This window comes from Wyeomyia smithii, chromosome 2, assembly GCF_029784165.1.
Source record: "Wyeomyia smithii strain HCP4-BCI-WySm-NY-G18 chromosome 2, ASM2978416v1, whole genome shotgun sequence".
NCBI classification, from domain to species: domain Eukaryota; kingdom Metazoa; phylum Arthropoda; class Insecta; order Diptera; family Culicidae; genus Wyeomyia; species Wyeomyia smithii.
The window spans coordinates 262980666-263005583 of record NC_073695.1 but is presented as its reverse complement, the minus strand read 5'-3'; the positions used below and the strand labels follow the sequence as shown (position 1 = coordinate 263005583).

The 24918-nt window shown below is 39.7% G+C and overlaps 1 protein-coding gene across 1 annotated transcript in view; it reads right to left on the bottom strand.

The window, feature by feature from the left end:
* LOC129724914 (transcription factor SOX-14) overlaps window positions 1-24918 on the bottom strand; it is a 43421-nt gene that overhangs the window by 1747 nt on the left and 16756 nt on the right. The gene's annotated exons all lie outside the window — the stretch shown is intronic.

The window sequence follows — 24918 nt, the reverse complement described above, 5'->3', positions numbered from 1 at the left end:
AAAACTATGTGAGGTGCTATGCAATACAGAGCAGCAGCTCAATTTGTATAACCGAGTGCATCTATTTAGTTCATAATTTTCCGGGGACTGCCTCTCTGCAATCTTTGAGAAAACAAACGCAGCAGCATCTAAACGCTATTCAGTAACATAAACAGTGCATTCTTCCAGCAATGAAACTGAACCACTTATCGGACTTTATTTTCTTTTTTCTCGAACTCACTGTTGTGTGATGTTATTCACTCGTAGTTGAACACAAACGCAATAAAACTTTTGTTTGCCTTTGAAGACAGACATTACCAGTGGAAGTTCACTCGCTCACTGGTTAATGTTTTCCCATTCTAAACAATATGGTGTTAATCAACACTGAACAGTTTCTCGCTCTCGGAGGCAGTTAACAAAGTGAGCATAAAAACGGAGGAAAACTGGAGTGTCGTAAAAACTTCTTATCTACCCTACTTTCTTCTACATTGCCCACGCCCTGCACCCCCGTCGCGACATGACTTCCACGAATAAAATTCAACGGAGCGACGAAAAATTGAATTTAAAACAAACACCCCAGATTAAATTATGATGTAAATTGTAAAAATCAAACCTCAACCAGCCCAAACAATCGCGTCTAACAACCCGGTCCCGCGCCCAGGCTCTATTATCCTTAACGCGCGAGGGTGCATTGATTGTTCGCTCGACAGGGAACGGACGGAACCCCGTTCTGCTGCAGCACAAATGTGTCAACAATAACGCTCAAATTGTTGCCTAATCAGTGTTGACGACGCGGTTTGGTTTGTCGAACGGCGAACGCGCATAAAGATAAGCAGAACGCATAGGGGTGTGAAACAGAGTTTTCGTCGACTTGTTCATGATCTTGTTGTCAGCACCCTATCCTATTCTTTAGAAGCTAGCGGTGAAGGGTTCCGTGCAAAAAGGTGCTGATGGGTGGGAGGATTCGGAAAATAAAAATCAGTTTATCGTGCGACGTGATAAAAGAAAGAGAGTGGGAAAAAGAGCATGATATCGGTGGAGGAAATTTCACGGGAAAATATTCATGACAGTTGCGATAAGAATAAACACTGTGTATTGGATGCGTGAGAAAGCTGGTTTAGGGCAGTAAGGATTGATATCGCCGAGTTTGACTTCCTATCTAGTAGAGGTATATGAGTGATAACCAAAATTTAGTGTGACATCAGTAGATTGGATCAGTGTGCTGGTTTGTTTCATTTGTTTGAAACTGTGGAATAATTTGAGCAACTTTTCACGTTGAATTCAAAAATGGCACGATACTGGGTAACCCATGGATTACGTGAACATTTTTGTCATACAAAAAATTCAAATTATTACAGAATAATCGTTAAATTTATACATTTCGGGCAAAGCGGGGGTGGTTGATCTTTTTTGGTAAAAATGTTTTGTAACTTTTTGTAGGTAATATTACAGTAAAACCTAAATTAATCCACCTAGCGGTCAGACCCAGCCTTTCTCATTCAATTTTTTATTTGTAAAAATAGATTTACATGAACGCTTCAATCCAATAAACGTATATTCACTCTTTAGGTTCTAAAATATTGATGTTGTAATCTTTACATATAAAAATGCAGTCAAGTCTGTCTGTCTGTCTGATCCATATAGGCCCGAAAACTACCGAACCGATCGACGTGAAAATTTGCATGTAGGGGTTTTTGGTGCCGATAAAGGTTCCTATGATAGTTTGAGACCCCTCCCTCTTCTGGAAGGGAGGGGTCCCATACAAATGAAACATAATTTTCTGCACAACTCAAGAACAAACCAAGCAAATGAAACCGAATTTGGCATGTGGATGTTTTAAGGGGTAACTAATATGTCCATAATAGTTGGATGAAACACAAATTTGTGCACATCTCGAGAACTAATCAACCTAATGGAACAAAATTTGGCAGGTAAATGTTTTTAGTGGTAACGAATATGTACATAATGGTTTGAAACCAGACTCCCTCCTCTATAAGGGAGGGATGCCATGAAAATGAAACACAAATTTCGCACAGCTCAAGAACCAATCAAGAAAATACAACCAAATTTGGTATGTGAACACGCAAAAGTTGAAGTCTTATACAATCATTGTGTCTTCCCGATTCGCACAAATGTTGCACAGAAATAGCACAATAAATGTGTGAAACGCATAGCGCAACAGTTGTACTGCGAATACATTGACATAGAATGAAATCAGAATATGTATCATACACCGACACTTTATTTCTCACGTCGAGTGTATTAGTGACTGCACGCGCTTTTTTCTCAAGCGACGAGAGAAATTGGCTGCTCTTTCGCTTCTCTTTCGGTTCGGATTGCGACGCGCAAGGCGATATCTATCGTTGCTTCACGAAATGAGCGAGACACCCGTGCTGTACATTTTTGATACCAGTGTTGTTAGTCTCTCACTCATACTGTCGGTGCGTGCTTGCTGCTATTCAGAGGAATGCATGAAGAAGAAAAAGTATCTCGAAAGCGTGTGTGCAAAAGACTTGAAAAGCGTAGCATATGTCTCGTCCTCAAGCAGAAAGGAGGAGAATGGTTTTGTTTCTCGCTCGCTTTGCAATGCTGCTCGATACCAGCTGAAACTGTTTAGGTGTAGTAGTTTGGAGCTGCCAAATACATTGGAGAAACGCTAGAGCATTAATTGCGTTATGCCCAACACGTAATCATTGTACTGGTTCCGAATTACATCAACAATTGCGCTAAAAACGCACAATTTTGTACTGGTTTCGCACCATCCAACTTTTGCGTGAATGTTTTTAGAGGTACCAAATATGTCCATAATGGTTTGACGCCCCTCCCTCTTCTGGAAGTACATGTTTCTTCACAAATTTTTGCACATCTCGCGAACTAATCAACAAAATGGAACCATATTGGCAGGTTAATGTTTTTAGTGGTAACAAATATGTTCCATAATCGACCTCAGACAACATTTTGGATTGTAAGATGGCAACTTCCGGTTTCAGGAAAACAGCCGAAAATGGCCGATTTCCGCCCAATATAATAATATCCGGATCTAGAATAATACACAGGAGGCAAAATCGACCACAGATAGCATTTTAAATTCTAAGATGGCGACTTCTGGTTTCTGAAAACAGCAGAAAATGACCAAATACCACCCAATATGAGTTTTTCTTTAACCAGTATCCTAACTACCATTTTGAAATCCAAGATGGCGACTACCGGTTTGTGAAAAACAGCCTAAAATAAACAAATACTATCCAATATGAGTATCTCTGGAACCAGAATGATGCAAGGAGCTAACAATTGACCTTAGGCACCATTTTGAATTGCTAAATGGCAACTTCTAGGCAACAGTCGGAAATGACCGAATAATACTCAATATGGATATTTCCGTAAACGTGATGATGCATAGAAACCAAACATTGACCCTGGACACTATTTTGAATTTGAAGACGACCACTTTTAGTTTCTGGAAAACAACCAAAAATACCTCCCAATATGGGTATTTCCGGTGTCAGATTGATACCTGAAAGTCTGCTGATAATGACAGAATACCACCCAATATGAATATATTCAGAATTAAGGCGATGTACAGAAGCCAGAAGACGAGGATGTTGTCATTTCGATAAAACCAATCATTTCAAACGATTTGTTATTTGACTTGATGTTCAAATAAGTCATGTAATCTTTGAGATAAAAGACTTTCATTGTTTTATTAACAATTTAATACATAACGGTTGCTTAAGTTCGATTATAATCAAATGAAATGGGAACGTGGGCAGCCAAACTTTGAAACCACGTGTTCAATCATAATTCATCAGTTAACCCCTAACTAGCCCGCTCATCTGATAATAATAATCAAATCGGTTGTGTAGTTTCTGAGATAATGAAGTTTCGTGATTTTCACAAGTCGGCACATTACAAATGAAGTTACAGTTCGATTACAGTAAAATTCAATAGGGTCTTCTGAGGCAGCTAGACCATTCATTTGACACTATTTTTTGTGGAAATCGGGTCGGCCATCTCTGAGAAAAGTGAGTGAGTCCAAGTAGTCTTCGGAATATGTTCCTTTGCATAGCTGGATTTCACATTTTTAAACATAACAGGCAAAGTAATAGTCCGACTGCAAAACAAATCAATAGGGTCTTATGGGGCAATTAGACCTTCCATTTGACACTGATTTTATGAAAATCGGTACAGCCATCTCTGAGAAACATGAGTGAGATTAAACAGTCTTCAGAACACGTTTCTTTTCATAACTTTTGTACCACAAGTTCAATATTTATGAAATTGAAAAATTCAGGGTTTTCTAGGTAGCTTGTTCTTTTGAGACCGATTTTGTTCAAATCGGTTGTGCAGTTTCTGAGATATTGTTGTTTCATGATTTTCACATTTTTAAACATAACCTCTAAACTAAAAATCCGATTACAATGAAATTCAATGGGGTCTTATGGGGCAGCAAGACCTTTCATTTGCAATTAATTTCATGAAAATCGGTCCAGCCATCTCTGAGAAAAGTGAGTGAGAATAAAAATCTGCACATACACACACACACACATACAGAAAATGCTCAGCTCGTCGAGCTGAGTCGAGTGATATATGCCATTCGCCCCTTTGGAGCACTTTTATACTTTCAGTTTTGCAAGTGATTGCTATACCTTTCTAGGAGAAAGGAAAACTAATTACATGAGAATGTTGTGTTAACCCTATAGCTCTTATCAAAATCATTAACAAAATTTCGTAAAATTTGCATAATAATGGCTTTTGATGTCAGTTATTCGTCTCCAAATCACAATTTGAAGCGATGACACATATTTATTACAATAAAATGTTCGTTGATGCCCAGGAAAGAAATTTGAGGAAAAGTAATGGAATTCTGATGAACAGAGTTGGGACACCGCCGCTTATTTCTACTGATAAATCACACCAGTGAGCGCAACTGTTTGTGTATTGCCATCTATGAATGAATTGCAGCAACTATCAATTGGTCGGCGTGCGACCAGATCGAACCAAGCGCCACTTTTTTAAAAATTGAGTTTTTAACGCCAGTCAAAACTGATAATCTATCTTTCATGAAAAAAAAAATGAAATCATTTGAACAGTTTATAATGGTATTATAACATAAACTCCCTGCAGCAGCTTGCAGGAAACATACGGGGTGGTTAAACTTTGATCGCCGATTACTCGAAATAATGTTTTTGGCGCTTAGTTCGGTCTGGTCGCACGCCGACCAATTGTTCCAATCAAATCAGAACTAGATGTCATTGCTTGGCTATGAGTATTAAAGTGGTTCATCGTCACATGCAAATGTTAAAACTTGATAGCTAAGAGTCGAAACAAAATTTCAGTGATTCCATTTAAGTCCTCAAAAATTCTAATCTTATTGGAAGTCAATTACTAGTGTCTCCGCATTTTAAACTTGTATGAAGATTTGTATGATTTAATTTTGAGCTGTTTTCATGAGAGTAAACCACAATGGATTTATATAGGAAAAACATTTTTGCCTTTCTCCTAGAAAGGAATAGCAATCACTGGAAAAACCAAAGGTATAAAAGTGCTCCAAAGGGTCGAATCTCGTATATCAATCGACTTAGTTTGACGAGCTGAGCATTTTCTGTATGTGTGTGTGTATGTGTGTATGTGTGTATGTGTGTGTGTATGTGTGTGTGTATGTGTGTGTATGTAACGCTCTCCCAATCTCACTCGATTTTCTCAGAGATGGCTAGTTGCCCCATAAGACCCAATTGAATTTCATTGCAATCGGATTTTTAGTTTAGGGGTTATGTTTAAAAATGTGAAAATCACGAAACATCATTATCTCAGAAACTACTCAACCGATTTGAACAAAATTGGTTTTAAATGAACGAGCCACTTAAAAAACCCTTAACTTTTGAGTTTCATGAAGATTGAACGTGCGGTTCAGAAGTTATTTAAAGAAACGTGTTCTGAAGAGTGTTTAATCTCACTCATGTTTCTCAGAGATGGCTGAACCGATTTCAACAAAATCAGTGTCATTTGGATGGTCTAATTATCCCATAAGACCCTATTGATTTTTTTTTGCGATCGGACTATTACTTTGCCTGTTATGTTGAAAAATGTGAAATCCAGCTATGAAAAGAAACATATTCCGAAAAATACATGAACTCACTCACTTTTCTCAGAGATAGCTGAACCGATTTCCACGAAATTAGTGTCAAATGAAAGGTCTAGCTGACTCATAACACCCTATTGAATTTTACTGTAATCGAACTGTAATTTCGTCTGTAATGTACCGAATTGTGGAAATCACGAAACTTCATTATCTCAGAAAGTACACAACCGATTTGATCAATAGTATTATCAGATGAACGGGCTAGTTAAGAGTTAACTAATTATGATTGAACACGTGGTTTCAAAGTTTAGCTGCCCTATACGTTCCCATTTCATTTGATTATAATTGAACTTATGCCACCGTTATGTATTGAATTGTTGATAAAACAACGAATGTCTATTATTTCAAAGATTACATGACTTATTTGAACATAACTAGTGTCATACGAACGAGTCATCTCTCAAACTTACAAATAACAAACTTCATAACAATTTGTTATGTGGTTCAAAAATTATGGAAAGAAAAGAAATTCAAAGGCTATTTAAAACTATACCTGCTTTGATCAATATATGTGGCCACAATATAATTTAAATGTGATATCGTACCATTTGACTGTTCCCGGTATCGCTCGTGATTGAATTGTTCGAAGTTAAGAGTCATTTCTTTTATTTCGCTATTTCTTGAGCATTTACATTACGTCAAATTTCATATTTTATTCTTCTATTACAACATCATTATTTTAGAACCCAAAAGTGAATACATATTTATTGGATTGAAACGTTCATGTAAATCTATTTTTACAAATAATAACTTCGAATGAGAAAGGCTGGGTCTGACCGCTAGGTGGATTAATTTAGGTTTTAAAGACTGGAACGCGCAAAAATTGGTCGACTTCAAATTGGTATATTTCTGTTGAAAATGCATTCAAAAAACCATGAAATGTTTCATTTGAAAGTTGAGTGTATATACAATGGTTGCTAAAAAGAGTTTTCACCGGTTGCTCTTCAGTTTTCAAAATGGCGTCCAAGCAAGAGGAACAGCGTGTCAAAATTTTGTTCGCGCAGCAAGAGAATCCGACGTCCTCGCACCTCAAATTAGCAAAATTGCTGGATGTGGCCAAATCGACCGTAACATATATTTTAAAAGTGTTCGGGAAGCGTCTGTCGATCGCCAGGAAGCCTGGAAGCGACGGCAATTTTAATTCAGACGTGGCAGGGACGATGAAGAAGGTGGCTGCGAATTATATGGGGAATCCTAACCTTTCCATCAGGTACGTCACTGGCAAGCTCATTGTCTCCCATACTTATGTGCAGCGGGCCAAGAAACGAGCCGGGTGGTCGACGTTTAAGACGGTGAAGGTGGCGAACCCAGATTTTTGAACAAAACACCTCGGCAAAGCGGTGGTCCAGAAAACTGCAATCTGCTTACAAAGTTCGACCGTGGGTGACGAAACTTATGTGGTTGATTTCCAGCAGCTTCCGGGACAGGAATTTTATACCGTACCAGGAAAAGGGAAGGCGGCCTAAATTTTCAAAACCATCAAACTATCGAAGTTCCCGAAAAAATACCTCGTCTGGCAGGCCATATGCACGTGTGGTCTAAACAGCGGCATTTCCATCACTACGAAACCGTCAATCAAGAGATCTATGTCCAGGAATGCCCGGAAAATCAGCTGCTACCATTCCTAGAGCAACATAACAGGCCTGTGCTGTTTTGGTCGGACTTGGCAAGCTGCCACTATGGGAAGAAGGCGATCGAGTGGTACGATACGAATAATGTGGTAGTGGTACCCTAAGACCAAAACCCTCCTAACAGCCCAGATTTCCGCCCTATCGAACAGTATTGAGACTTGGTCAAACGAAATATCAAAAAATGTAATAAATCCATCGAAAACAAGCAGCAGAATAAATTTATATGGCGTTTGGAGACGAATAAGGTCGACACGACCACTGTACAAAATTCAATGAAAGGGGTTAAGCGGAAGGCACGGCAGTTTGAATTTGGCAAACCAAAATAATAAACGAACATTGTTTCTTTTAAATATGTGAGTTGAACTACCAAAATAAAAATAGGAAGATTTTTGTGTTATGAATATTGACTGAAAGAAACGATTTTTTTGTCGACCAATTTTTGCGCGTTCCAGTCTTTATCAATAAAAATAGATTGCCTTTAGTGAAATAAAGTACTAGAAAGTTAGAATAACATTTATAGAAGGTATTTGATAGTTGTTTTCTCGGTCAATGAGCAAAATATTTGGAGAAATTTCGATTCCACTACCACGTAACAAAGCGCCATATCTTGCCATTAGACATTTTTTCAGGTGTCCCATTGAAATCTTATTCGTAGAATCGCGTAATATAAGAGAAATCATCCCTAAATTTATAAACATTTCAATCACAGCAAATTGTTTGATTGAAATTTGTATACGCAGTGATGTTTTTTGTTTCCTGTATGGACTTCCTCTCTGCGAACAGAATCGTTGATCTATTGTAACATATGCCAGGGTGTCTGCTGTATTCCGCACTTCTTTTATTGGCAGTACCGCTATTGAGAAAGTGGCATGCTTATTATTTTGTATTGCTTGGGTGTATAATAATGTGATTTTACCCTTTCTTTTTACACGCCATCGACTCTACTTAACCGAGCCTCCTGCCAGATATCGCCAATTATAATTCTCTGGAGAAGTTTCGTCGTGCCCAAGCATGGAAAAGTTCACTCACTAGCAATATTTCATGCAAATGTGTTCTTCGATTTATCAGTTATCGTTCAACTATTTCCACTCGCGTACAAGTTTTCCATAGAAACGCTGCTGATTGTTTTTCGCTTCTTAGAGTTCCGAATACCATAGAATGAGACTGAATGATTCAAACACGATAGTATTTATTGTATCCAAGTTCACTTGCATTCAACATTATCGCGAGAAGCTTTGAGATATTATCGCCAGAGATACAAAATTATGGATCCACATGAACGTTAGATTGCGTTCAATTGTTTGCTTGCCGGAGCAAATAGATATCATCAGTGCTTATGGAAATTGTAGCATGGTGCATTAGCATCTGATACATTAAATCACCAAGAATCATCGTGGTATATCACGGTGAAAGCACGACGTGGAGTAGCCGAATTACTCCTACAAGCAACCAACATTTGAAAGAATCATTGCGATCGCTTGAGTGCAATCGTTTACGATTCTTTAGTGAAACACTCGCTATATGTTGCTCGCTCCGCCTACAGCAGGCAATACTGAAACAAAATCATCAAAGAAAGCTACCATCAGCAGATCCCCAAAATTTTTTCCAATAAATATCGAAACATCAACTGGGACAATATGTACTACACTGACGGATCATTTCTTGATGGGTCCACTGGCTTCGGTATCTTCAATAACAATTTAACCGTCTCCCATAAGCTCGATAATCCTGCTTCTGTTTACGTCGCAGAATTAGCTGCAATTCAGTACACCCTAGGGATTATCGAAAAAATGCCCACGGACCATTATTTCATCTTTACGGACAGTCTCAGTTCCATTGAGGCTCTCCGATCGATGAAAGATGTTAAGCACTCTCCGTATTTCCTGGGGAAAATACGGGAACATCTGAGTGCTTTATCCGAAAAATCTACTCAGATTACCTTAGCGTGGGTCCCTTCTCACTGCTCGATACCGGGTAATGAGAAAGCGGACTTTTTGGCTAAGGTGGGCGTAACGAACGGTGATATTTATGAAAGACCAATTGCCTTTAATGAATTTTTCGCATTTGTACGTCAGAATACGATCATCAGTTGGCAAAATTCTTGGACCAAGGGGGAACTGGGAAGGTGGTTACATTCCATAATCCCCAAGGTATCGACGAACCCGTGGTTCAAGGGGTTGGATGTAGGTCGGGATTTCATTTGCGTGATGTCCCGGCTTATGTCCAATCACTATAGATTTGACGCGCATCTCCGTCGTGTTGGGCTCGGGGAGAGTGGTATCTGTGCCTGTGGTGAAGGTTATCACGACATAGAGCACGTTGTTTGGTCATGCCCTGTACACCGTGACGCCAGGTCTAGATTAGTAGCTTCCCTGCAGGCCGAAGGTAGGCAGCCGGCTGTTCCTGTTCGTGATGTCTTGGTGAGCCGTGACCTATCCTACATGTCCCTTATATACGTTTTCCTGAAATCCATCAACACCCCAGTTTAGTCCTATCCCCTTCCGCCTACATCCAACCAAACGACAAGAACACGTTAAGACCCCGGATCCGGAAACAGCAACTAGACCCGCACGATACTCTCAGGCCCCGAGGGAGACAACCCAATATGCCAGTCCGTAATATCTTGGCCCAGCAGCGGAACATATTCAATATGCTGCTTACCTATGGCGATGGAAAACCATCAAACAACAAATCAGTGCTTTTCATGCAAAACATTCTAGCTTAAGTTAGATTTAGTTTCAGCTCGTAGTCGGCAGCGAGGATAAAAAAATTTGCTTTTAGTTATTAAGATACTTTAAAAAGTAAGCTACCAGATATAATTGGCGCCGTTAAACATTGAATTGTATTTGTGCCGTGTCAAATAAACTATAGATGAGGAAAAAAAAAAGAAAGCTACCATATATTTCATTGCTCTAAGTTGTCTCTTGCAAGCTTGAGAATGTGTAACTTTTAATAGCGATGGTTTGCTAGGATTGAAAACTTATAAATAGCACGTTCAGAAATGATACCCGAATGATTGTTATGCGATACGAGTTTTTCCATCCTTGGTCGTGCCTCCTTCTGACCAGTTTTTATTGATAAGAGGGACTTATTTTTTTGTTAAGAGGAAGTCACGCAAAGGTATTAATAGAATTCAGCGTAAAGGAAGGGTAAGTGGTGGGGTGCCTGAGAATAAACTTATGATAAAACATTAAATTTTGACATCGAATGGCCTGATTCTACTGTGATCCGAACCCACGACCATCCGCTTGACAAAGCAGATTCTGAAACCTTACGACTACGCAGCTCCCCCGTAGTGATGTTTTCAAATATCAATATTTTATGTAGGGAGAAATATTGCATCCCCATCCTTTGAAGATGTGTGAGTAGTAAGGTGTCCCAAAAAAAAATCGATGTTAAAAAGTTGAGGGACACAACCCTAAATTGAAAGATAATGTTATTCATAATATTTTTGTGAAACATTTCGACTTTCTACAAATTGTTCCAATAAACTCGAAAGTGGAACTCCACATGTAATTTCGAAATCCAAGATGACGACATCCGGTTCCTATGAAAGGTCCCAAACAGTAGGGTGTCCAAAAAAAATCTATGTTGAAAAAGTCAAAGTGCTCAACCCTAAATTAAAACATAATGTAATCTATAAATTTTTTGTAGTTTATTTCGACTTTCTAATAAATCGTTTTCAGGTTGCTCAAACGTGATTTATGAAAAAATGACTTTCAAGCTAGGAAACCACTCTTTTGCACTTTTTGCAATTCTGTTCGATTGCCATATATTTTTACTTTTGTAGAGTTATTTTTGAAAATTTTACATGGTTTGGTTCACTATCCATAATTTTTGAATGAAACCCCTTAAAACACATGCGAATAAAATTGTTAGTTCAAAACTGAAATTGATACTGGAAAACGGAATTCATAGCGAAAATTTACATACAAAAAGATCCTTGATATCTTATTGGGGGGGCTGAGATATTGTCATTTTTATATCTGATGAAAAACTAAGCAGTTTTACAAATATTTCAAATAACTTTTTTATTCTGGGAGATAACTAATAGCAATGTTCAGAAAACATATGAATTTTTGGTAACTTAGTAGAATTCTCATGAATAAATCCCTATGAGCAAAACCGATTTAACGTGCATAGTTCGTCATTGATCGTTGAGCTGTTCAAGATTGTATATTAAAAAGGTGTAGCAGTTTGGTAAGCTCGACGCTTAAGGTAACATGCAGAATAATATTGTCATTTTTTGCATTTAATGCTATTGCCATATTTTTTTCACTTCAAAGTACGAGTGATAAGTGTGAAATTGACTGTCAAAGTGGGGGTTTATTTTAAGGGGTTATATTTATTTTCAGGTCCATTCTACCAACACTTAAAGTTTGATATGTCGCAAGCCAGGTTTCAGCACCATTATGCATATGGTCAGGTTCACCGGGGCACCCGATTTTTGCTTTATTAACCTCGGCAAGAGTGGACAACTTGACTGTAGAGCGTGCTCATAGCGGTTATTATGAAGTTCTGATGGTACGCTCTATTTTAAATGATGCGCCGATTATTCTTGATTCTTACGGAGAGTTTGATGTTTGAGAACTAAACATTCGTACTCATTATTAACATTTTTCGGATGGCAGCACCGTACAGTCGTCCACATGGATACTGAAAAAATTGTTTCACCTTTTAGCAGTTATGTCTTGGCCTTGTCGTTAGTTGATTTTGACGTTAAGTATACATCATATTAACAGTGTAAAAATTAGTTCGACTTTTGCTCACGCGCAGCGACAATCATGTCCGATGAATTCTGCAAGAGTTTGGTATCTTGTTCTAGTCATCTTTGGTGTTTCGCAGACACCATAACAGGATTTTCAAAACATCCGGAGTTAATTTCCGGCTTATGAGTATTATCCTGATGCTGCCAATAGCGATACTGGATAATTTTTTATCCTCTTGGCTATTTTCCAGATCATTTTGAATTTGAAAATGGAATCTGGAAGAAATTGCTGGCTTCGGAAAAGCGCAATTTACGCAGTATTTAGGCAGAGTTTTTTCCACAAACCAGAAGTCGCCATTTTGGATAAAAAACTGCATCTGGAGTTGATTTCTAATATCTGGGCTTCATCTCGATTCCGTAAATTTCCACATTTGACCAGTTCACAGCCGAATTCATCTCAGAAACAAAGGGAACAGTATGAATGAGATTAACTGCTTAACGGAATCCAATATTCATAAATAGATAAATAGATAAATAGATGAAAATGTTATTATGAAAAAATTTTAAATCATGTTACATATAATATGTTCTTAACTCTTTACAGGGAATCCGGAGTTATATGATTTACGCTAAAGAGCATAATCTTCATTTGAGTTTTACCTAAATAAACTTTTGTTTTGTTTTCCAGTTACAGTAACCTTACGTAAATATTACGTGGACAGTTTTATTTTTATTTTTCTGGAAACAAAGAATTCGACACTGTTGCTGAATTTGCTTGAAAAAATTATTGTAAAATAAAAAAGTCCATGATTTTCAATCAATGAACTTACTTACAATAAAAAGTGGGATGATACAATCTAACAAGGTTTAAAGCATGAAACCAACCATATACCACTTCCGCTCATCGTTCCTGGAAGCAAACAGTCAAGCGTCAACAAACGCGAAGAATGGCTATTTGTTCGGTGATAATGCTCGGAGAAGAATTCCGCGTTTTGTTATTCCGTTCCGTTCCGAGTGACATTTCCCATCAATACTGCTTGGAAATGTTTTCTTTTCATTCCGACAGAGTAAACAAGAGCGTGCTCATATCATCATCATCGACTTCATGAGCCGCATCGAAGAAACACAATATCAATTATTGTTGGAATACCACAAAACTTATCACCGTTTGAACAAAACAGAGGGCCACTCCGATACGGCCGACTCCTGGAGAAACCTGAAGGGGAGGCCAATCTTCACCACGCTGTTTGCACGCTGCCGATCATCGGCGGAACACCGCCCGATCAAGATAGGGAAGACAAACCACGTTTTGTTGGGCTGCATTATCAATGTTCGGTTTTTTTTCTCTTCGTACAGAAGGTGACTTTGTTCGAGGCGAAGGACAAAAACAAAATCAACAACCAAAGCGTATAGGCTTAATGTTTGATTTGCCTTTTGACCGAGTGCTGATAACAATTATGATTCCGGGAAACGCCCCATGCAACGGGGTGACACTGAAAGGATTTACTTAGCTGTTCTTTTTGGTGCCGAAGTCACTGATTGTGGTGCGATCCTTTATTTAAACAATATACGCTGATAAAAAAACCGAGAGTGCACACTCATAGAAATGCAAATGACACAACACATAACTGGCGCCCTCTATAGTGACAGCATCGAAGGCAACGCAAAATTTAATATTCCAATCGCGAACGCTGACCGCCCCCCGAGCTCAATGAAGCGGAAATAAAGCGGAATAATAAATGAATCATAAAAGCCGAGAAAATATCGAGCGAAAAGAACGAGAAGAGTGAAAAAACAGGATCAAATTAATTTCACTATTGTTCCCATTCAGAAACAGCAATGCCGAGGCGGAATGAGCAATGAGTGTATTTAGTCACCGAAAACAATGGTGGCCGGATTATCCGCTGGAAGTCGTATTCGCGCCACCAATCGACACCAGTGGATTAAACGGGGCCAAGCCTGGCTTGGTGGTTATGCTTTCTGCAGGGATATATTGTAGGTGAAATGATGTTCGACACTGCGTGATGATAAAACAATCATAAATTCGATGTTTTTTCTTTTCTTTTGTGAACTATGTTAGTGAGATGCAATGTTTATGACTTTAGTCTTAAGGAGCATTTTTAGTTCTAATTTTTTAAATCTGATCCCGAATTCGAACACAATTCTTACATACGTCGAAAAGAAAACAGAGCATCTGATAACAATAGAAGAAAAGGTCTTCGACAAATAACGAAAGGGGGTTTAAAAGAAAAAGAGAGGAGCAGTATCAATCAAAATTACTTTCAAATACTTGCAAAGAGGGAGAAGGGGCTTTGACTTAATACATGAGGAAGTAAAGCCGTTGGCGCCGGTCCGTTAATAAACGGGTCGTGAGTTAGGGTCCTGGGTGTGGAGTCGCCTCCCTGGGCGTCGGTGATTTGCCACAACAGTGGCGGAAGTAGACCGACGGAAAATAAGCGAGAATAAAAAAAAATACATAAAGGAACAAACAAAAACACATGTTTTTGAATCAATATTAATTTTTTGAGTTACAATCGTTGTTGCCAGAGAACGAGTACACCGCTGCATTCCTAACGACTGTTACGGAAAGGGAGGGGTTCTTTGGTTACCGTAGTAGTTCCGGACTTTACTTTATGCAGTGCTTTTTCGAAAAAAAAATCCACCGCGAATTTGTCGAAATGATAAAAATTTGATTTTTTGCGTTGGATTCAATTGAAGTTCATGACATTTTAAGTAAAATGATGCACTTTCATAGTTCAATGGAATATAAGTTCAAGATACAAATGATTAAACAAAAAGAAAAGTTAGTTTATAATATTTTTCTCCATAGCATTTTCGCGAACTTTTTCACGGCAATTATACATGCATTATCAATATGATTGGTACTGCTCATTCTTTAGCATAGTTAGGAGAGTTTAATTCTTGTTTATGTGAAATTGTCCATCCACTAGATTTTATAATTTCCAAATCCACGTTCTATGGGCACCAAACAGAACTTCTTTTTCAATTGCTCGAATAACACGTAATTTTTGCTCCAAAGTCAATGTAATGCGTGTTTCACGGTTCATTGTTCTCAACATTATGACACAAATAAAATGAAACAGATATGACACTTGGTTGCTCCAGAAAAATGACCAAATAAATTGAGTTCATAAAACTATACACATGCAAGAATACAAGGCACAAGTGAAAATAATGTTTTAAAAACACTTTCTACAACTGGAAGTACTTTAATCTTAATTTGGATTTTTTTGAAAAAGTGTGATAAAAACGAAAAAAAGTATGAGAAAATCGAGCGTGAATTTGGCCAGTATTGATAAAAACGACTGTTGATAAAAACGAAAAAGTACTGCATCGAGTTTCAAACACTTAAGCTATGATGTAACTTCTTGCACTCCCTTTTCTTTACCGAGCCACGTTAGTTACTCCTGTTCCTGCCGAACCAAGTATCAACAATTATAATTTGCTTGCAGAGATATATGTATTCTGCTGTGTGTCGGACCTCTGACCTCTGAAAGTGGAAAAGTGAAGGGAAGGCTGAGAATAAACCCATGCGTAAAAGTCTCTCCGCCATTGAACACAGGACCATTCGCTTGTCGAAGCGGACTCTGTATCCTTTAGTCTACGAGCTCCTTTTTCGAATCAGTTTCAATTTTGCGTAGAAAACATCGAGCCACCACGAAAATTGTACACTTTCAAATGCTTCAAACGCAGTCAGTTAGTTTTGCAGCAATCAATAGGAAAATTAAATATAGATTAGGCTGAATATCAGACGAAACTACAGTATCAATCAAACTAAACAACCAATCACTGCCTTTTTCCCCAACACAGTCGACACTAAAGTTTACAAACGATTTGACTATTCGTGGTTGATTTTGAGATAACTATTTTACGAGGCTCCTGCTCCACTAAAAGTTTCCCTCGAAAGCCTGATATAGAAGATGGCAAACAGAAACTTCACCATCATTTCCATTCTTAAGACGGTACCAAACGGGCAGTAAGGTGTGGTCACGGCAAAGAAGGAAAATCCAAAATCGTGCCAGGCTCCAATTCCCTCTGTACATCGAATACATTGTCCGCAGCGCAAAGGAAATTGCGTTGATGCTGAAGCACACCCGTCTGTTTACTGGCTGTTATGGAATACTTAGCAGCTGCCACAGTGCTGGAAATACTGCCGTGATAACAAGAGAACGAGTGTCATCATTTGCGAGAAATTAAAAAAAAAGCCGGGTATCGCTACTGTGACACACCAGTGGCACTTTTAAGCGCTCAAAAATCATTCAATTGAAGTAGTTATAATTTTTCTGCCATTCGCCAAGCCGTTGCTAATAGAGATAGAAAGAGTTATTTCTGAAGCAATATCGGTTTTCAAATATGTAAAATCACAGAGAATCCAGCCTAATTTGAATTTGTTTAATGACAAATAATTTCAGAATCTGCTAAGTCCCGCTTAATTCGTGCTAGCTCCTAGTTCGAAGTTCATATATTCGTCTTAGCCGTTTTCTCAGAGATGGTACTATGCTGAGCGTGCTGTCACCAATTCAACCGTCTATCTGGCAGCTGGCAGCTGTGATGATCTATTTGGTGACACAATCCGTAACTGGCCCTTCATAAACGAACTCCTACCTTCACTCGCTCAGAGTATCAATTTATTACATTAGACAAGAATACTAAGAAGAAGGCTTGAATATTTCCATGCGAACATGTTTCGTATACCATTATCCTATCATTTACAGTAAGCACATCCTACCGACAACTAGCGAATCGTTGAAAGAGAACTGTTACCAAAATCATTCCGCGTCGAACACTCGACAGAAACGGACGTGCAAAGTGGTCGTTCTATTACAATCCGGTCCGTGTGTACGAATAGCCAAACAAAAGAGTGTATTATTCGCGCTAAATGCCAACTAGATTGTGAGTTGTGTCGTTACGTTCTGTACCCGGCTCGCAACTTTGGCTGTATTGGTGCAAAATACCAGCTGCAGTTTTGATCTGTGCACAGTGAATAGATCTTCCTAATTCAAGGCCATCAGTTGACAGTCGAGTGTGCTGAGTGATCTCACACCCGGCTCACTGCTGCTGGCTGTATTGGTGCTGCTGTACTGGTGCTGTTGGCTGCTTTGGGTGCAGCTTCGAACGATCGGACAACCACTGCTGGAAGGAAGAAGTAAATAGGTACGTGTTCTTGTCGGCGCTAGTGCGCTAGTGCGCTACATTTAGCGCGATGGATATAGATCCCTCGCCTCCCGTGCCACCATCCCCGAACCCCCCTGACCCTGACCCTTCTGTTACCCCCTCCCCTGTTCATTCTCCAGTCCCCCCTCGCCCCAGACTTTACCCGGACGGATCTCAACAGGGCAGCTATACTGTTTATTTTCGTCCAAAGGCAGGAGTGAATTCAAAGCGATTAAACATACTGCAAATTTCTAAAGACCTGACGAAGGGGTACAAGGCCGTGACCGAAATTTCCAAGGTCCGACCTAACAAGCTCCGTGTCGTGGTCAGTGATCTGGCACAGGCCAATGCTATCGCTTGCTCTGAGCTCTTCACACGCGAGTATCGCGTTTACATACCCGCACGAGACGTGGAGATCGACGGTGTCATAACCGATTCGAGTCTGTCTGTCGAGTGTATCCTAAAGAGCGCAACCGGTTGCTTCAAAAATACTGAAACACAGGCGAAGATTTTGGATTGTAAGCAATTGCGGTCCATGTCTCTCGTCGGCGGTAAAAAAGTTTACACTCCGTCAGACTCGTTTCGCGTTACGTTTGCCGGATCTGCACTCCCTAGCCACGTCTCGATCGACCGGGTTCGTCTGCCTGTGCGATTGTATGTACCCCGTGTTATGAATTGCACCAATTGCAAGCAGTTAGGCCACACAGCCGCCTACTGCTGCAATAAGGCACGATGTAGCAAGTGTGGGGAGACTCATGCGGAAGATTCTTGCAGTGTTAATGCTGAAAAATGTATTCACTGTGGAAAAACCAGCATGAGCTCTCCACATGCCCGGTGTACATGCAGCGCAAAGATAAAATCAAGCGGCCACTTACGGAGCGCTCAAAGCGTTCTTACGCTGAGATGCTGAAGAAGACCGTGACCACTTCTACCATAACATCGAACCCCTTTGATCTGTTGCCCTCTGATGAAACCGATTCTGACTATTCATCAGCGGGAACATCTTATGCCAATCCTGGGGAGTCTAGAAAGAGGAAAAATGTTTCTTCTCCTAAACTTCCCCGTAAAGGTCCTAAGATTTCCCAAAGTGTAATGAAAAGTACGAACAAACCAAACAGTGCTGCGGAAAAACCGAAGCAAACTCCTCCTGGGCTTGCAAATTTAAAGTCCCAGAAGGAGTTCCCAGCACTGCCAGGAACATCTAAAACCCCAGTTGTTCCTTTTGCACATCCAGTTGATGAAACAAACTCTGGATTAGTGAAATTTTCTGACATTGTGGACTGGATTTTTGAAAATTTCAATATACCCGATCCAATTAAAATTTTTCTTACAGCATTCCTCCCAACAGTTAGATCATTTTTAAAGCAGTTGACTGCCCAATGGCCCCTCCTTGCAGCGATTGTATCCTTCGATGCCTAATTCAACCGCGTATATGAAGGATTCTATCTCTGTCTTACAGTGGAATTGTAGAAGTATTTTACCAAAAATTGATTCGTTTAAAGTTTTGATAAATAAAAACAAATGCGATGCATTTTCCCTTTGTGAAACTTGGCTTACTTCAAATATTGATCTCAACTTCCATGATTTTAATATTATTCGCCTTGATCGAGACACCCCATATGGAGGAGTTCTAGGGATACTTCTAGGGATTAAAAAGTGCTATTCTTTCTATCGTATTAACCTCCCCTCGATTCCAGGCATCGAAGTTGTCGCATGTCAAATGACAATACAAGGTAAAGAGCTTTGTATTGCCTCAATATATATTCCTCCCAGAGCACAGGTTGGGCAGCGGCTGCTCTTTGATTTAATAGAACTTCTTCCCTCGCCACGTTTGATTTTGGGAGACTTCAACTCTCATGGCGTGGCTTGGGGTTCCCCTTACAATGATAACCGCTCCTCTTTGATCTATAACCTTTGCGATGACTTCGACATGACTATTTTGAACAACGGTGAAATGACACGTATCCCGAAACCTCCAGCGCGCCCAAGCGCTTTGGATCTATCCTTATGTTCGACGTCGCTACGGTTGGATTGCACATGGAAGGTAATCGTCGATCCTCACGGTAGCGACCATCTGCCTATTCTTATTTCAATTACAAACGGGTCAACTCGCATGCGACCAATTGACATTCCGTATGACCTCACACGGAATGTCGATTGGAAGTTATACGAGGAAATGATTTCAAAAGCGGTCGAGTCGATTCAACATCATCCACCACTTGAAGAATACAACCTTCTCGCGGGCTTAATCCTCGACGCCGCGTTGCAAGCCCAAACGAAGAAATATCCCGGCGTAACGATCAAAGAGCGGCCTCCAACTCCGTGGTGGGACAAAGAGTGCTCCGATGTCTACACGCAAAGATCCGACGCGTTTTTGGCCTTCCAGAAGGGAGGTATACCCGACGACTATATACGGTATTCGGAGCTTAATACCAAGCTTAAAAGCCTGGCTAAAGCAAAGAAACGCGGATATTGGCGTCGGTTCGTGAACGAGACGTCGAGGGAGACATCGATGAGCACTCTTTGGAACACAGCCCGAAGAATGCGGAATCGCGTAACGGTCAACGAAAGCGAGGAGTCTTCAAGTCGGTGGATATTTGATTTTGCCAGGAAAGTATGTCCGGACTCTGTTCCTGAGCAAAACATTGTTCGCGAAGCGTCTCCGGGCCACGACGCGATAGAATCACCTCTTACGATGGCAGAATTTTCAGTTGCCCTTCTGTTCTGTAACAATAACGCGCCTGGGTTAGATAGAATCAAATTCATTTTTTCCAATTTTGAACAATTTTTTGCACAGTTTGATGTCCGAAAAGCACATGCATTTTACGCACGGCGATTTGGCAACTTTTCGCATTAGCTACATGGGTCTTCCCCAGGGCTCATGTTTAAGCCCCCTTCTTTACAACTTTTATGTAAATGACATCGACGAATGTCTGGCAAATTCATGCACGATAAGACAACTTGCAGACGACAGTGTAATCTCTGTTACAATTTGTCTGCTTGGGCTTTACAGCTAGGTATCGAATTCTCTCCGGAGAAGACTGAGATAGTAGTTTTTTCTAGGAAGCATGAACCTGCTCAGCTTCAAACACAATTAATGGGTAAAACGATTTCTCAGGTTTTGGTACACAAATATCTTGGTGTCTGGTTCGACTCTAAAGGCACCTGGGGTTGTCACGTGAGGTATCTGATGAAAAATGTCAACAAAGAGTGAATTTTCTTCGTACAATAACCGGACAATGGTGGGGAGCCCACCCAGGAGACCTTATAAGGCTTTACCAAACAACGATACTGTCTGTTATTGATTACGGGTGTTTCTGCTTCCGCTCCGCAGCAAACACACATTTTATCAAACTGGAGCGAATACAATATCGTTGTTTGCGTATCGCCTTAGGTTGCATGCAATCGACCCATACGATGAGTTTGGAGGTCTTAGCTGGAGTACTACCATTGAAAACCCGCTTCTGGAGCCTGTCTTCTCGTATTCTTATCAAATGTGAGGTCTTGAACCGTCCCGTGATTGAAAATTTTGAAAGGTTAATCGAACTTAATTCTCAAACCCGTTTTATGACATTGTATTTCAATCACATGTCCCAAAATATTAACCCTTCTTCGAATATTCCAAATCGTGTCGACTTATCAAATACTTCTGATTCCACTGTGTTTTTCGAAACATCCATGATAGAAGAAACTCGTGGAATCCCGGATCATTTACGCGTGCAGCAGATCCCTAAAATTTTTTCCAATAAATATCGAAACATCAACTGCGACAATATGTACTACACTGACGGATCACTTCTCGATGGGTCCACTGGCTTCGGTGTCTTCAATAACAATTTAACCGTCTCCCATAAGCTCGATAATCCTGCTTCTGTTTACGTCGCAGAATTAGCTGCAATTCAGTACACCCTAGGAATTATCGAAAAAATGCCCACGGACCATTATTTCATCTTTACGGACAGTCTCAGTTCCATTGAGGCTCTCCGATCGATGAAAGATGTTAAGCACTCTCCGTATTTCCTGGGGAAAATACGGGAACATCTGAGTGCTTTATCCGAAAAACTACTCAGATTACCTTAGCGTGGGTCCCTTCTCACTGCTCGATACCGGGTAATGAGAAAGCGGACTTTTTGGCTAAGGTGGGCGCAACAAACGGTGATATTTATGAAAGACCAATTGCCTTTAATGAATTTTTCGCATTTGTACGTCAGAATACGATCATCAGTTGGCAAAATTCTTGGACCAAGGGGGAACTGGGAAGGTGGTTACATTCCATAATCCCCAAGGTATCGACGAACCCGTGGTTCAAGGGGTTGGATGTAAGTCGGGATTTCATTTGCGTGATGTCCCGGCTTATGTCCAATCACTATAGATTTGACGCGCATCTCCGTCGTGTTGGGCTCGGGGAGAGTGGTATCTGTGCCTGTGGTGAAGGTTATCACGACATAGAGCACGTTGTTTGGTCATGCCCTGTACACCGTGACGCCAGGTCTAGATTAATAGCTTCCCTGCAGGCCGAAGGTAGGCAGCCGGCTGTTCCTGTTCGTGATGTCTTGGCGAGCCGTGACCTATCCTACATGTCCCTTATATACGTTTTCCTGAAATCCATCCACGCCCCAGTTTAGTCCTATCCCCTTCCGCCTACATCCAACCAAACGACAAGAACACGTTAAGACCCCGGATCCGAAACAGCAATCAGACCCGCACGATACTCTCAAGGCCCGATGGAAACAACCCAATATGCCAGTCCGTAATATCTTGGCCCAGCAGCGGAACAAATTTAATATACTGCTTACCTATGGCAATGAAAACCATCAAACAGCAAACCTGTGCTTTTAATGCAAAATATTATAGCTTTAAGTTAGATTTAGTTTCAGCTCGTAGTCGGCAGCGAGGATAATAAATTTGCTTTTAGTTATTAAGATACTTTAGAAAGTAAGCTACCAGATATAATTGGCGCCGTTAAACATTGAATTGTATTTGTGCCGTGTCAAATAAACTATAGATGAAGAAAAAAAAAATCAAATTAGAAAACAGTCGATAATAAGTTTAAGGAAACTCCTTGGACACTCTGAAATATTGATTTAAAACTGAACAAGCGATTTTTATGGGAAATCTGTATAAAAACCGCGTAAAAATCGTCGTTAGGTCTACTTTTATCCACTAGTTCCTCACAAATGTATTCGAGTAACGGTCTACACAATATTTTCAAATGACTAGTTGACTCAAATTACAGTGTACTACTTGTATCCGATTGTGTCACTAGTGCCGCTAGTGATCGCCTTTGAGATAGGGATACCATCCGTTCTGATTTAGCAGGACATGTCCTGATTTTGAGATCCTATTTGAGCGTCCTGATTTATTTTTCATATTCTGGCATTTGTCTTGATTTTGATAGTCAATTTTTTTAACGTAACTTCTACGATTTCGGTTGTGTTCCGAAACAAACGAGCAAATTTTATAGAGAAATCTTCTAGGTGTTGAAATCAATAGACATCTAGTAATTGTGAAGTGACGACACAGTTTCTCGTTTCAACAAAATGTGCCGCTGAAAAATACGTCCCGCGAAACGTGTCACACGCCTTTGAAATGCCCCTTGGTTTCGAAAAAATTGAACCATCCGATGTCATATTTTTTTACTGCGACAGTGTGCCTTTCAATCGTTCTACTCATTTATCTGCCTCTTCACATATACACGGCTGGTCAAATAAATAGGTGTGCGACGACATACCGTTCAAGACGTGCAGCACTCAAACTTTTACTATCACAGCGGCCATCATGTTTGCACCGTACCTTCATCCATCCATCTGCTTGATTTTTTCGCTGTGTGCGTGGCATTTCATCCGATGGTGTCAAATGAATTGACGCCACTTTCATCACCAGTATACTGCCGGTACCCGGATAACTGTCCCATAATGAAAAACAACATGTTGAGAAAACGGCGATTTAATATTATCCGTGAATTTTCGGATTTCCAGCAATTACATCCAGAACCTATGACCATAACAGTTTCATGGCACCACAAGTTTATCGTTGAGAACAAAAAACCATGGATGGAATTGGTTTTACGTTATATAACTTGTAAAAAAGACAAAATGGGACAAAATATGCGGGTACCTTTCAAAAGTACTCGTATATTTTGTCCCATCACACATAAATTCAACCAGCAACCGGCAGTATCATTGGCAACGTAGATTGTACTACAGAAAAACAACATAAGTCTAGTTAATTAAATGACATACTTCTATATGCCTAAAATAATGCGATATACACTAATCTGGAGCAAAATTATATGTTTGCAGTTTGTACCACTATAGTGGGACTGTAGTGTGGGTACTTTCAATATGGGACAAAAACAACTTGGTATTTTTTCCATATTTTTCCATACAAAAGTACCGTGCTGGATCGAAATCCGTACACTTAAGCACATGATAATCTTAGATGGTCAATATAAAATCAAGAAATCACATATTGCCTTAAACGGACATGTTTACTCATAGGTCTACTTATTTTTTATCACTATTTTCAAGCAAAATGAATAAAATCACTCCGAAACTCGAAAAAACCATGTTTAAATAGAACATGTTTTGAATCGAAATCCGTACACAGTTTTTTGTCTGAATCAAAACCCGTACACTTTTGAATCGAAATCCGCACCCACGCGATATAGACTGGATCAAAGTCCATACAGCAATGGATCAAAATCCGTAAGTACAAAAATGAACATCTTTCATTTATAATTTATCTTTAAATTTACGAATAAATATATTTTGAGGATCAATTGGTCCCTGAAGTTTCACACGGTTTTCAAATTTTTGATATCAGCTGAAATTGTGAAATTTTCGTAGCGTTTCGTTGCGGCACCCCTTGTCGTAGTAACCAGAACAACGGAACCTCTCGAAGCTTCCCGGTACGACTTTCCCTTGCGCACCTCAATCACAGCTCCTTCGAATTGGTTTGCCATATATTTATACTTGTTTTCTTCCATTATATGCTGAAAACAAGAAGAAAATTCAACAATATATGCATGATACACACGCTGTACGGATTTCGATTCAAGCAATTAACAAGGATCAAAATCCGTACGGCACAGTTTTTGTTGAATAAATACAATATACACTATTTACCAGACAATATACAGCTCGAAAATGACAAAGACTTACCTTTTCCATCAATTTCAAAAAGATTCACAGAGTAAAACACTTATAACCCACTTGAAAAACGTCTTTATCTGATGAACGTCTCCTTAGTAAATTCCCTAACGATTCAACGAAATGACAACTGAA